The 14,844-nt window shown below is 49.6% G+C and overlaps 1 long non-coding RNA gene across 3 annotated transcripts; it reads left to right on the forward strand.

The window, feature by feature from the left end:
* Nucleotides 1-11,327: 11,327 nt before the first annotated feature.
* On the forward strand, nucleotides 11,328-13,242 carry LOC119090439 (uncharacterized). Of its 3 annotated transcripts, none has more exons than XR_005093229.1 (3): nucleotides 11,328-11,408; nucleotides 12,191-12,524; nucleotides 12,951-13,242. It is a non-coding gene; the product is annotated as an uncharacterized LOC119090439 (long non-coding RNA). The 3 variants fall into 3 exon arrangements; XR_005093227.1 differs by having other exon boundaries at nucleotides 11,351-11,408; nucleotides 12,177-12,524; XR_005093228.1 differs by having other exon boundaries at nucleotides 11,370-11,408; nucleotides 12,039-12,524.
* Nucleotides 13,243-14,844: the final 1,602 nt, after the last annotated feature.

A 14,844-nucleotide genomic window follows, 5' to 3' on the forward strand; every position in this document is an offset into this window, starting at 1 on the left:
ATGTAAGACAGTTGGTCTTCAGTTACGTGTTGAAGTATAGGGTTACGGCCCCCGCACCTGCTATACGACACTGGTCGATCGACTGGCGTGGAAAGTTCCATGGCCGAGCGGGGCTCTCCGGGGAGGCCGGTGCACTTGGGCAACCGCTGCGCACTCCAGCTAGGCGATCAATGTCAAATTCGAATGCGTGCATCATGTAAATCAGCCGGTCTTTGACTTTGTGTTGGAGATCTAAACGTTCTTGCCCCCACACCTTCTCCACAACACTGGTCGATTGACTGGCGTGGAAAGTTCCATGACCAGAGCGGGGCTCTCTGGGGCGGCCGGTGCCCGCGGCCAGAACGCCGATTTGGACTGGCCTGGGCTGGCTCGCATACTGGTGGTGTTTCCTCGCAGTGTGCTGGGGGAGACAGGCACAGGGGACAGGGTTTCCCTGGCGTGCGAAAAAGGTTTTGGCCGTACGCCAAGAGATCTGTTTAACATTCGCAAGTGGAAAAGACGTTTGGCATGAATCCAAGCCGCGTTTTAGTATGTGGGAAACGAATTGGTCTTTGGTAATTTTTGTTTTCCCCATTTGGTATGAAATTTAGAAAACGAGTTGGTTTCAGAAATAAAGCATATAAAGCATAAAGCATAAGGCATAAAGCATTGGTCCCAGCGTACCCACGCGGTCTCTCCGCGGTCTCAATCGTACACTCAACAGCTTTAGGCGAAACATAACAGATGTAGTAAAAATTATAGCAAACAAACAGGCCGTGACTGGGGTAGCCAGCTCCTTATAGGCCTTATCTGTTTGAGGGCTGCTTGACTTCTGATCTTCTTGGTACGGGTTCAGGATCGAAAAGATGAAGTTGAAACGTTAAGCACGCTGTGAAAAGAAATGTTTTGGCATCTTTTTGAAATAACCCAGCTATGATCACATTGGCATACTACTAAATACTATGCCTTATGCAGACATACATACTATTTTGTCTTTGCGCCCCAACTCACGTTGGCTTACTGCTATTTTTTTAGCCCTGAACCCATAGTTTTTACCAGATTTTTAGTTTTTTTTCTGGCACGACCGCTGCCATGACCCCTTCATGGCCGTAAAAGCATTGCCGACGCTGTTGTTCACCTATTCTGAAACAAAAAAGTCAGGAAAGAATCTCTTTCTGCCGTTCTGAATTCCACTAATATCAGTGGAATGGGATAATTTGGTGTTTAACGTGTAGCGGTAATCGTGAGAATAGTGTCTATCTACTTGTATGCTAGCATAGGCCCGGCTAGATATTTTGTCATTTTCTTGTTATTTGCAACGGTAGAAACATTGTAATCATGACAGTGAATGCCAGACTTTTTAAATATTTTTAATCTTCCAGGGTAAGTTTTCACCACGCGTACAAGAAGCTGAAGACACACTTTTAACGCAACATCCGCTCACATTGGGGACCCAGAAATTCCGGGTAGCTAGACCCAATGGATCCAAGAGTGCATCGGGGTGTTCTCGGCAATAGCAATGCCATTCAGACCACAAAATTGTTAACCTAAAATTGCTGCAGACTGATTAGCGGTGAATGGTCACCGGTTCAACCGTCCGATGGCTAAAGTTTGTGACTTCTTTGGAAAAGTAGTTCAACACAGTTTTTATTTTAAATTAGTACGATTCTTAAACTTTTGAATAAGTGTGAAATATCCACCTTTCAACGGCATTCAGGTGGCGTTATGACTCAAGTACGTGTTTCTAACACATAGCTAGTCTCTTGCAATGTAAAGTCAGAAAGGATGCGGGTTATTTACAAATTAAATGTAAATAAACAATGTTCTATGCTTTGTAGGCAGCGCCACTGACAGTGGCGCTTGGTTTAGCTTGAGAAATACATGGGGCCAAACACGTTACACAGGTCAGTCAATTCTATGGTTCTGGGTAACTGATGAGTGTTGAACATTCCCACCACAGAATATAACATCGGAGCAGTCACTGTCGTTTTGAATTAAGCATACATTGCCCTGAATCGGAATAAGGGAACGATTTTGTAAGGAAGGCTTTAAAATGTTAAAGCATGGCAAATAATTAATACGCATTAGCCGCATTTACGTCTTAAAGTGAAAACAGTGACGCATTAGTGGACGGGGATTAGCTCAGGCTTGGCATGCCAGGATATTATTGCTTCAGAATAAGAGCCATGCATGATACTGCGAGAGAAAATATTTACAAACCTGGATATCCACGTCACTTTGACCGCCAGAACCACGCACACAATGAAGCACAACGCGAAACACCCGACATGGTCATCCATTCCTGCGTTATTAAAGGCGCATCTGGTTTGTCCATCTCTAGGAAAATCAGACTTTTGTTTTCACTCGGTGGTCGGGCTGTGATCAAACATGCCCATTTTTATCTAACCAGGGAGCCTGGACCTTTGAGACGTATCTAGGTTATGCTTTAACAGTAAACACACCTTTCCACCATGAAGTTGAAACGCTTTGTGAGTAAAAAACGCAATGTCGTCTGCATGCGTTTCAGGTACGTCGCTTTTCATAATTTAGATGAAAACCAGTGGATAGCACTGTACGCAATATATGCTATAGCATAGCATCGTCATTGATAACATTGTCTGTACGTAAGTATGTTGCCCGACAGGTCATCGTCAGACGCAAGCCTTTAATTAGCGTGAGCGATTTTGCTGCCTCCAGCCGGTCCAGTGCTCAGACAAGGCTCAGAGCAGGTGACTGTTTATGCACTGCTGGCCCATGTTCAGTTGCATCACATAATCTTTCCTCGATCGATTATGATCTAAATCAAAACCTATGCACCTTTATGATCTAAATCAAAACTTACGCAATTTTATGTTAATCAAGCTTGGTCGGAATGCCTTGCAAAAATATACGACTTTACAGCGAGATCTGATTCAGTTGGCATTACCTGTGAGGTTGAGTCAGCACTGACCCAACATGAATCAGCAGGAAGGCATCAAGGTCACCAAAGACCTGACCAAGAACGGCTGCAGTGGTTAATAGTAAATTTGCAATCAGTACCATTTCTGAAAGGCAGTTATTGATATAATCAAAACGTTTGTTTAAGGTAAAGGTTTAAGCGTTTCATGCACAGGCCATCTCATCGACAATATGAAAATGTTATACGGCGTTCGAAGGCGAGAACAACTTGCCCCTTGCCATTGATGCCCTTCGGCACATCCTTCGGTTGTTAAATGCAGTATTTGAACCAAGGACCTCTATCCCATGACTCACGTTCGTACGTCCCACGCCTCTTATAACGTTTTGCACTAGAAGTGATGTGGGACCTTCGCAACAAATAGCATTCATGCAACATCGTTGCGTTTTGCGAATCAAAGGCTCTTTCGAGAAGTGCCTTCCGTGTTCAATATAGTTCGGAAAGTGAGCTGGTAAGCACTTTAGGTTGGTGCCATCATGTCAGGCTTATGGTCAAAACAATTGCTTTGTTCCTCTGATAGCAGCCGCTCGCCTGCCTCCCGTCGCAAACGGCGCTTCCTAGCTCGCGATTTATCCAAGTGGCCGCCGGCTGACGGAGCCCCCCCCCCCCGCGCATACCCACCGGCCGACCGCGTGCCTTCGCGAGCCCATCGGCGGCACTGGCCCCGCACAATGGTGGCTGTTTCAGACGCAGCGAAAATAAATGTCAAGTTTCCAGTCGCAGCTTTTTATAGTCCAAAATTGTTCAGGTAGATAGCTAGTTGGGCTGAAGGAGCATTCGCAGCTGAACTCAATGCAGCTGCCAACATTGCGAAGACCTGCTGAGGTTTGCAACAGCGACTGACTATTTGATCATCTACATCCATCGTACTGTACAAGGTCTTGTCAAGGTCGAGGTGTTGCAACTCATAGTTCTTGCATCGACCGCCATGAACTCCACCGACCCCGACCATCACGACAGTGGTCCGGCCCATTAAAATGCCTGTCGCGCTCTCTAATTGCGCTCAAATGAGATTCATCTATCTCCGGGACGGACCATGACGCAGGCCTACCTTTCTCTTGCCAGAAAACGAAAGTAAGGAGACATCCCATTCCGTGTGGGTGCTTCTCATCACATGTGTATACTTGCATGGGCTCAACCCTTGACTAACTGGACACCGCTGGAGGGTGGGAGGGGAAATGCCGCGCAATAGAACGGGCCGGCCTGCCGCCAGGCCTCGCCACTCTTCAGCAGTGCGCGAACGGACCGCTCAAAACCTTACACACATCTCACGCACATGTCACGTTTACACTGACTCGGCATGTCCAACCCGAAATTAGGCCTAGGGCATCTTGGAGGGTCAAGAAACACATAACAAGTACCAAGCTTGTCATGACCTGAGTTTCGGTCTCGACAAGTTTTTTAGTCCAAAAGGGCTCGGTGTGTACTCCAGTACCGGTCCTGAGGAGCCGGTGCTTGTCAACGCACACACACATTAACACGCAAACGTACACACATGCCCACGCGTACGCGCGCGCACGCACGCACGCACACGCACACGCACGCACACACACACACACACACACACACACACACACACACACACACACACACACACACACACACACACACACACACACACACACACACACACACACCACACACACACACACCACACACACACACACACACACACACACACACACACACACACACACACACAAAGCGCGAAGTCAACAAAAGGGAGCGGTGAAGAAATAAAAATACGAGCAAGAAATGCCACACAAACACGAAAATCGCCAGTGAGCGGTACAGGGCAGCTTCGCGTGCGCAGCTGACTCTTCAAAGCATGATTAAACTGGGACGTGGTCATGGCAGCAAATTCAGGCATTAGCGCATTATGAAGACTAGCCGATCTCTACGTGAACTCCTTTTCTCTGGCAGCGGTGCTTGACTAAGGGGTAGACTGAGGAGATGAGTTCAGCCAGCCCAGGCTCTCACACACGCCAGAAATGTAATCAAATTATGTTTTCCAGAAGTGATTCGAGTGGTAAAACTAATGATCTCTTTAACGGCCGTCATATTTTTTGCCCCATTATCTATTTTTTTGTGTGGAACCGAAGCCACGGCCTTCAATCATACAAAAGAATAACATGCCAGGACTGGTCCGCAATAAGACATGCCTTGGGTGACGGCCGCAAGTCTGCCCGAGACGCCCGACCTCGTTCAGCTGACGGTCGGGTATTTTGGGAGCCAGCCGCACTGACGGCTACCTTCGCTTGCCACGAACGCTTTGCGAAACTGCGGAGGGGAGGGGGGGGGGCAGGGGTGGGCTCTGAATACGCCTCTCCGCCCTGTCGCACGTCTCCCTTTCGTTCTTTTTCGAGACCTGCCACCGCACATTAAAGCAAAATAATGGACGCACGAGCAAACCAGGGCCGTTGTGGTGGTGGGTAGGGGCGGATCCAGGATTTCGTCAAGGAGGGGGGCACAAAACATTGTGAGGCTCCTCCCAAAAAGTTCCACGCATTTCGCCTATTAAATAAGCGTAATAGTGTATATATATATATATATATATATATATATATATATTTCTCTCTGTGCGTGCGTGCGTGCGTGGTGCGTGCGTGTAATATATGCAAGGCCCCTCGAAGTTTATCTGGTAGCCCCACCGTGACGCCGCCGTGGGGCGCCAAGACAAGCCACAGCATTATAAGCCCATAGGAAAGGGTCTTCTTCAGAGGCAGCGTTTGGGCAGATTGAAAGGGTACAGACGGCTGAAACGCTTTCAGCATTAGGCAAAACGTGTGCTCTCTCGCACGCCAGGTGCGCTTTTGAAGCTCAGTGCCTTAGGATTCAATTGCAAGTCATTTTGAACGGGCGTTGCAACGATTACCTAGGTGGCGCCGCTGGTACCAACACCTGGTTTGTAGATGGTTTATAGATGTAGTGTTGTTCGTAGGCTGATAACACTTTTAGATGCTTGCATTTTGCTTTTTGAAGCGTTCTGTGTGTTGAAATACAAACTTTCCTTGCTGCATCTTGCCTCTCGAAGCGTTCTGCGCGTCGAAATACAAGCTGCGCCTGCCGAATTCGAAGCACCTCAACGTCTTGCATGCAAATACTTTTTTTCTTTATCTTGTTCAGTCACCAAGGCATATCTTCGGCTCAACTGTCTACCATCCTAGTCTAACCGTCGCTTGATGTTCGGTCGATGTGTTGGTTACCCACATGTGTGAACCTGCTAAGTTTGACGTTAAATTTCAAAGTTGAGGGTTGTTTTGGCAGACCGACGCTTTTAACCCTCTCAGATTGACTTAATATCAAATGCGTGACAGCGTCATTCAACATTTCGAGCTCACCATTAACATGAGGTGAGCAGGTTCGTTAAAGAATAACTCGTCACTGAAAAAAATGATAACTCTTCCCATGTATGAAATGCTGACCATATGCAGATAGAGTTCAATCCTGCGCAAACTTATGCACAATAAGGCTTAAAATTCCCAATTAGCAGCTTTTTCAATCACTGAAGATTTTTTTCTCTTCTCGTTGGCCCATTACTTTCGCTTGCAACTGTTCTCGGTGGTCTGGAAATCCAAAAATGTTTAATTTTGTTGAGTTTTGTGTTTAAAAAACTGCGTCTGTCCGGTCGACTATGGGCCTCATTGGTGCCTATGGGCATCTTCGGGGCCCAGGGGGGGGAGGGGGACACGACCTCGCGGCCACCACCTCTGGATCCGCCCCTGACTGCGCGTGTTCTTGTCTTGATTTTACTGAAAAATAATAATGAGGCGGTGCCCGTCGTATTCTTGTTTCACGGTGCATGGCGACAAGACTCTGCACAGAAAATCTTTGGGGATGTGAATCAGCCAAAATGAGGACATTTCACGCCTTAAACTTTATTCCACGAGCCTTCCCATGCCATAAGATTGTGGAGACCCCTGCCCTTAACCGCGGCACCAACAACAACGGTGGATTTTGTAGAGGTATCAGATTTAGCACTACTGAAATGTTTGGCATACATCAGAAATATCTACCAAATTGCTCTGGTTTACCTTTGTTATGCATTCAAATAGCAAAAGTCATTCAATATTTCACAGCATACACTAAGTTCTTGCATCGTATTGAATTAATTTTTCGTAGAAGGCCATGCCATTTAGGAAAGCTGCACATGCCCAGCAATTCAGCCGATAAAACGCCGTATCCAGAAGAAAATCTAGTTATCCGCGGGTATATCACTGGTTGCCAGGTTCACATAACCTGCGGATTTAGGGCGCGTTCGGCCAAGGGAAAATTATTCAACAAATAGCTATCTCTTCGATAATCCTCTGCGGAGGTTGTCCATTTTTATTGGGCCGGTCTGGAAAATATCCTCCAGATTAGTCTTCCATGCGCCATCCACAGCCAACGGCCATAGCTATGCATTGCGAAAACAGATTCTCCGTGTTGACCATGCTACGAAATTCTCCGTGATTCTCCCTCGCTACGGATAATTATCTGGGATAATTTTCCGTGACGGCAGTGCCGAACGCCATTCAGGAAAATTGTCCAACATTCCGGATAATTTTCCGAGATTATCTGCCGAACGCATCCTTAGTAGCTGTGGTATATCATAGGTGTAAGAACGTTTCAAAAAGTGGAGCGGCCAAACTCAGGGTGCACTTCCGAAACTTTTTTCTGGAAAGCAAGTCCGACGACCGGGAGGGGGGGGGGGGGGGTTAGAGATGTACGTTGTTATCGCTCTGTATTTAAATGGTACGGCTGCTGTGCTAGATCGCATCTGGATCTGTTTCTCGCTAGTGCGCAATCTTGTCCATTCGATTCATCTGTCATTCGGTAAATAAGGTTATCCAGCTTTCCAATACTATTCGTCCATTTCAACATTGCCTTTCCTGGGGACGCGAACTTCTACGAGGGGGTAGGCATTTTGGGTCATTGAGGAGGCCTTTGCCCTCACAGGGTAGATGCCAAAATACGGCCCGGACATAGCCTGGTGATAGTTTTGAAATGCATCGATGGCTCACAGTGCAGCAGATTTTTTTATGCGCCTTCATTTCGCTGGCCGCTTTTCAAGATGTAAGGATTGTCGCAGCATTTCAGGCGGAAACCAGTTGGAAAGCTTGAAACTGCCAAAAGCAATGTGACAAAAGCTATAAAACTGGAGATTCTCCTTTAAAAACTAAGCCACATGATGAGGGCCTTTCTGCCATATATTTCTTATCTGAACCCTGCTTCCGTCCTCCGTTGGCGGCCGCTCCCCCAAGCCCGGCTGTATTCCGCATGACTGATTGAAAACTGATCGTACGGCTGCTTTGTTGCATATTTCTAGGTCAGCATTGCTACTTATTGGTGTGTAAACATGTTGGACTCCTGCAACAGAATCTTTTTCCGAATTATCTTCCCTCACACCACAGCACCCCAGAAAAAGCCCCGGCAAGCTGCTTGCCTTAGGTATGAATTGGCCCAACAGACATTTGATTGCCTATCATTCAAAGTAGACGACTTGATCTGCTTTTGTATGTAGGCAGGGGCGTAGCCAAAACCTTGCTAAGGGGAGCACAACGTTGACAAAAGCTTCTCTTATGGTGACCCCCTAAAACCCCCGGATATAGCTTGCCTGTAAAAAAGAGATGCGGCTTTCCTCGTTTCATTATTTTTTACCTTGCAACCAGAACAGAAACCAGAACCTAGTGTGAAATCAATCAATTCTGTTTGTATTTTGAAGTAAATAAACTGCAGAAATCAAGCGTTGAGCCACCTTATGAAATAAATCACCGTTGCCCATAATATACAATGGTTTAGTGGGCTCTTCTTATATCGATGTAATTCAGAAGATTCGTCAAACGTTTTATCTGGTTTCCACAGATATTAAGAACATCGCGAAGGTCGATGGCAGATCGATATGTTTGATCCAAATTTGAAGATGAAAATCTGATTGTAGATCGAGTGGTCAACAATGTGTATGAACATGACCGAGCCTTGTTTGTCTGAAAATATTTAACATTCGGGCAGAGTCGACCAGTGATTCATTTTATGTAACGCCATTTTTTACCATGCGCGCTCGCAAATCTTAGCAACAAAAACCTCGACACCAGGCGTTGCAGTTTCCGTAATCTGCGGAGCATTGGTGATGTCCGTGAAGTTAGCAATTTATTCTGCATTTTTTTCAGCGACGATTTCTGGTATCTCTGAACGAGTGTCGTGAGCCCAATTGTGGCATGAGAACACCAAAAAATGATCATTATTTTGCAATATCATGTGACCTTCAGGGTCAAAGGCTGGGTCAAATGACGGGAAACTCGATATCACCCAAAAACACCGGTCGATTTTCAAGTTGCAAATGTCAGAATATTCACCACAGAAAGAACAAGCCTCCGTTACAAAGTCCTGACCCCTCAAGGTCAATCTTCAGGGCCAATCACGGGCTCAAAGGACGGGGAACTCAAGATCATCCAAAAATTACCGACCGCTTTTCAGCTTGCAAATGTCAGAACTTCCAACACACAAAGAGCTAGCGTGCGTCAAAAAGTTATGATCTCTTAAGGTCACCCTCCAAGTTCAAACACGTGCTCACAGGACAAGGAACTCCATATCACCCAAAAATTACCGGCCGACTTTCCACTTACAAGCATCAGAATATTCACCACAGAAAGAACTAACGTCCGTCAGAAGGTCCTGACATCTCAAGGTCACGTTTCAACATCAAACATGGGCTCAAAGCACGGGGAACTTCTAGGTCTAGCTCTAGCTCTAACTCTAACTTCTAGCTAGCTCTTGAGCTTGTGAATATTTTCATGCTTATAGTTATCCAATCAGTTGGTAATTTTTGGGTGCTATCGCGTTTCCCGTCCTTTGAGTTCGCGTCTGACCTTGAAGGATGACCTTGAGAGGTCAGGACTTTCTGACGGACACTTTTTTCTGTTGTAAATATTCTGATGTTTGTAAGTTGAAAATGGGCCGGTAAGTTTCGGGTGATATTGAGTCCCCGTCCTTTGGCTCGTGTTTGGCCTTGAAGGGTGACCTCAAGGTGTCAGGATTTTTTGACGGACGATGCTTATAGTTTTCAAATCGGCCGGTGATTTTGGGTGTCATCGACAGCGGAAAAATGACTTTAGGACATTTTTACTTTCTCTTACATGCTTGCTATTTTCAAAGCTGTTACGGCTACTGCCGTGGACGAAACAGGCGACTTCCAGCGGCGTGCGCCAAACCTCACGCCACTCGCCACATCATCTGACCCAGAAGCAAAAGGGTTCACTTAACTACACTAACGGCCGCACAGCGAGGCGGCGCCACTTGCCGGTAGTCATTGTCGCTGCACCATCTATCGTCCTTTTACGGGTGCCATCTACGGAGCGCGCAAACGCAACCGTTTATCACGCAACACCCTCCCCCCCCCCCCCCCCCTCCGGTGTTACCCATGAACACCTCTGTTGAACGGGCACTCCAGTTAACAAACACAACACTTTATCTTCGAACACAACAAAAATCTCTGTACCCCTTCCTGAGCGAGGAGTCTTGCCCTTGCTCAACACCATATTCACTGCGGCACGATCGCAACACAGCCAAGGTCCCGAACCGAAGGCCTGGTCCACCGGCGCGCAGCGACGACCGCAGACCCGGTGAGATACCGGGCACCGTGCTGACCATTCTGTGCCCCAACTGGCGACAGCAGCCGGCGATCGCCGGAGCGCACGCAGGTAGAGCTCGAAGACGCCCGCAAGCGCCCACTGCATGCACTCGGGTGTAGGATAGCGTGCAGTCCATCACAACTCGTCAGGGGCCGGACCCGCCAGCGCTGATGCACCCCCAGATCGACATCAGTCGTTGGAAGATCAGCGCCGTAATTCGAGGTCGCCAGAACACGTAGGCTCATCCGTCCGTCTAAGGGGGGGGGGGGGGCGAAGCCGACCACGACGTGCCGAAGATGGGACCGGACGTCACGGGCGAGGCCTTAATCCGTTGCAGCATACTCATCAGCCACGAGCGTTGAAATCGCAATCAGATGGGAGTGTTCAACAAAGAAAGGAAACGAGGGATAACCAGTCATAAATGGTTGGAGGGAAAGCCACATTCAATGTAAGCCCATCTAAGTCCAACGTCTAACTTATCGAGAGGTCTGTTGCTGGACTGCGGGCAATTTTTGGCCGGCCGGCCCTCAGCCGCCCAGACCGCTTGTGCAAGAGCTCAGGTGCTGCAGCTCCCACCGTGTTTTGAAGTGTTCATTTAGACTGGAAGGAGATGGTAAGATGGTCGCAGTCGGTGTTGCGGAAGCAATTTTTTCTTTCTGGCCCCTATTCAGATTTTACGTTGGTGGTAAGCATTTGATGTACGCGGCGTTTCTTCATTGACATTCCGCGCCTGCTCGGGTGCACCTTGCCGCCGCATCGCTGGCCGACGGTCGTCCGCCACCTGGTGGTAGCCGGCGCTAAGGTCCTAGCTGCCAGCTAACAGACATAGCTGCGAAGCTGCCGCCGGTTTAACGTGCGAGGAGGTAATTGTATTCTCATGCCCTGGCAGTCATGGCAGCACCACTAGCTAGTGTTTTGGAATTTTGTCTATTAGTGTGGTGGCATCAGATCTTGTCAAGCCTCATGTTTGATATAGGTTACAGTCTTGATTGGAAAGATATAGCTTTATCCTGATCAAGGTCAGCTAAGCCGTGAAATTCTGTACCAATGGATGATATCCAGCATATTGTCACAGTTGTGCAAAGTCGCTGCTTCCCTCACTGTTGTGTGAAGAGCTGGTGTAACTTATTATTGGGTTATTGTTCTGGCTACTCCTCTGGTTTTCTGACTTCTGATTTTTAAAGGTAACATTTCCTAAGTGTCTTGGCTTTTTGTTATTCATTTCCATGAAATTTGCATTGCCTCTTTTCTCAAATTTCATCCATTTCTTCATGTGCTGTTAGCTAGAAAATCATGTTTCTAAGCAAGGGTAGTTTTAGTTCATGCACATGTAATACTAACATTTGGTTCATCATAATGGGGGCTTGGTGAGGCTCCAGCACAATCCTCTTACACCTGTTGGCTGGGTCACAGTCAAAAGCTATCACTGATTCTGTATGGATGTTAGTAATGCTACATGTTGGCCACCTAGTTTGTCAATGCTGTATTTCCAGACTGCCACTTTATTTTGGTGTATGCTGTTTCACTTTCGAAGTCAGCAAGCAGCACTAGTCAAAAGTTATGATCATTTTATTGTCCAAAAGCTGTGCATGCCAAGTGGCAACAGCTGTGCATGGTGATTGGTGAGCCAGTGCCTTGCCCCCAGGATAAGCACAGACTTACCTGACTGGCATTGTCAGTGTCATCCCATACTGAGGAAGGAGCCACCAAGCTGGCTGAGTCAGGCAATGCAGCGGGCACGCCGGTGGAGTGTGCCCCACAGCCCACCTCTGAGAGCCGGGTGCTGCGCACCGAGGGGGCGCCACGAACCAGCGCCTGGCCCAGCGCCGCCCGGCCGGCCACCACGTCCAAGGCATACACCATGCCAGCCAGTGACGTGCGGCTGGACGGGACGGGCGAGGTGCCCAACTATAATGACAGCTGGTCAGCTGACCTGGCTGCTGCCCTGGAGAAGGTCGACCAGGGCCGGAGCAGCGACGGTCAGTGTCCTGTGCTCTCAAACCACAGCAGCTGGACCTGCAGTAAGCAGGATTTGGCTCACATTCTTACAATTGACAGAGCTGCTGTAAGACTGATGTTTTGAATGCGGCCCTATCTATATATGCTTCTTTGTCTGATGTATTATCATTAAGGTCTTGATTATTTTTGGTTTGTGTTAGTTAATTGCAGCCACTCATTTTCCACCTGCCTCACCCGTGGTTTCAGCCCACCTTAGGCGATTGGTATGTTACTCTGTGCCTTCTTGAGGCCTTCTTTTAAATTTTTTACTCTGGCCGAGGATGTCGAGTAAAATATACGCTAACTCCCTGGGAGCATATGACATTGGCTCCAGGTAGTATGCAGTGCTGTCGTGACACAGCCTCAGTACAGAGCCCTTTTGGGCCTTACTGTAGTCCTCGTTGCAGGTGCCTCCTCCGACGCCAAGCCCAAGGGGAGAAAGGGCAAGCGAGGCAAGACCGTGCTGCTTTCCGGAGGTCTCAGCTTTTGAGAAGGAGTTGAGGGCATGGGGAAGCACAGATCTCTGCACATTGAGGGTGTTGGGAAGGCCTGCTCCAGTGCTGTCGGCGGGACGTCGTTTGAGGCGAGCGGAATGGAAGGTGTCTGAGACACGGGGAACCGGATTCTTGGGATTTTTGTACAATACAAGGTGAAGTGACGCCGAGATGGCCTGCTGGGCAGGTACGTCATGTCATGAGCCGAACGGAACACGCTTAGTTTGCATTCCACACATTTTATGACTGTGAAATATGGGTGTAAATGCTCGATGCAACGCTAATCACCACCCGACGTTCGCTAGGTTTTTGGGCGACGAAGGGTTTTTGCCTTCTCGCCAGACCCATACAAAAGGACGCGCTTATGACGTAGTGATGCGTGACGGTACACATGACAGATAGCGCACGATTGCGTAATCTTAGTGCATTACGGGGCACAGCAACATTCGCACCAGTTTGATCACGTTATGATTTTTCCTACTGCACGGGAACGGTGGGCCAGGCCGCTGCCTTCCACACCGGCTCGGCTGGGTCAGGTCAGGCCGGGCGGCCGCAGCGGGCCGCGGTCGCGGTGAAGGGAGCAGCCGGCCCTGACCTGCTGGGCGGTCGGCGTCACGTCTCGGGCAGTCTGGACCGGGCCCCACGAGCCGGCCCCAGCTTGGCGGCTGGACCTTACTTGGGGAGACGCACGAGTCCCCGCCACAGGATTGTCTTTGCGACTCGCTCACGGCGTACTCGTAGTCGGCCCTTTATCCGCATTGCTGCGCACGTACCGCGTGATCGGTGCGGACAGAAGGCCACCGGTCAGACGCGGTCGACCTTAACGCCAGTCGCATCGATTTGTGGAAACAAGTCCTGCACGACGCTGCTTTGTTGCATAGAAGCGTGCAGTCCCGAAAGGGAGGAACGGCTCTTGCGATCCTTAGCTCGTTGAAGCCGTCCGTCTTCTCCACTGCAGCACCGTCAGCGGCAGCAGCCGGTGGGGGCGCGGCGTCAGCGACGGAGCGTGACGTGACGTGACGTCAGCGGCGGAGCGTGACGGCCCGCAGCCGGCGTAGGGTGGAGAGGTGCGCCGGCTCGGCCCGGCCGGCCGCCGAGCTCAGGCGACCCTGGCTGCTGTACAGCGTCGAGCTGGAGGGCAGCTCGGAGCGCAGCCGCTGCTGGCGCCGCTGGTACACGCAGGCCACGCAGATCAACGCCAGGCAAGCCTGCGCGGTAGAGCGGTGACACACGGCGGTCAGCCGGAGCTCGCGCATGGGGTCGCGGACAAACATGTGAACATCTGAGCAAACGGACGCGTGGCTCAGCTGCTTCAGCTGAACCTTTCAGACAAAAACAAGCCCACGCAAAAAGCGTTGATTCGATGCGGTCAGAATTTTGCGTCGATGTTATCTGCTCAGCGGTCCACAGTAATGGCATTCGGTACTGTGGGTGGCTCAGCTAAGAACACTTGAGAAATCGGACATGACGTGATTCAAGTCATCACAGTACACTGCGATGCTTCCAGCGCCCGAGTGGGCAACGACTATCCAGTTGCGGTCCGTCCTGGCGCCGACACTGACCTGGACAATGGTAAAGGCCGCGACGCCGCCGACCACGGCCGCGCTGCGCGCGCAGACCAACTCCTCCGGCGGCACCCCGGCGCCGGCCGGCGACACCGCGGTGCCGGTCGGCAGCGCCGACGGCGGCAGCCGACGCACCCGGCCGCCGTCCACGAAGATCTCGCGCTGCAGTGGCGCCTCCTCGCGGACGGTTCGCTGATGCGTGATGGGGTCGAGGCGGGGCGCGGCTCGCCGGTGCCGCCGTT

The sequence above is a fragment of the Pollicipes pollicipes genome, unplaced genomic scaffold (genome assembly GCF_011947565.3).
Source record: "Pollicipes pollicipes isolate AB1234 unplaced genomic scaffold, Ppol_2.1 Scaffold_3087;HRSCAF=3621_pilon_pilon_pilon, whole genome shotgun sequence".
NCBI classification, from domain to species: Eukaryota; Metazoa; Arthropoda; class Thecostraca; order Pollicipedomorpha; family Pollicipedidae; genus Pollicipes; species Pollicipes pollicipes.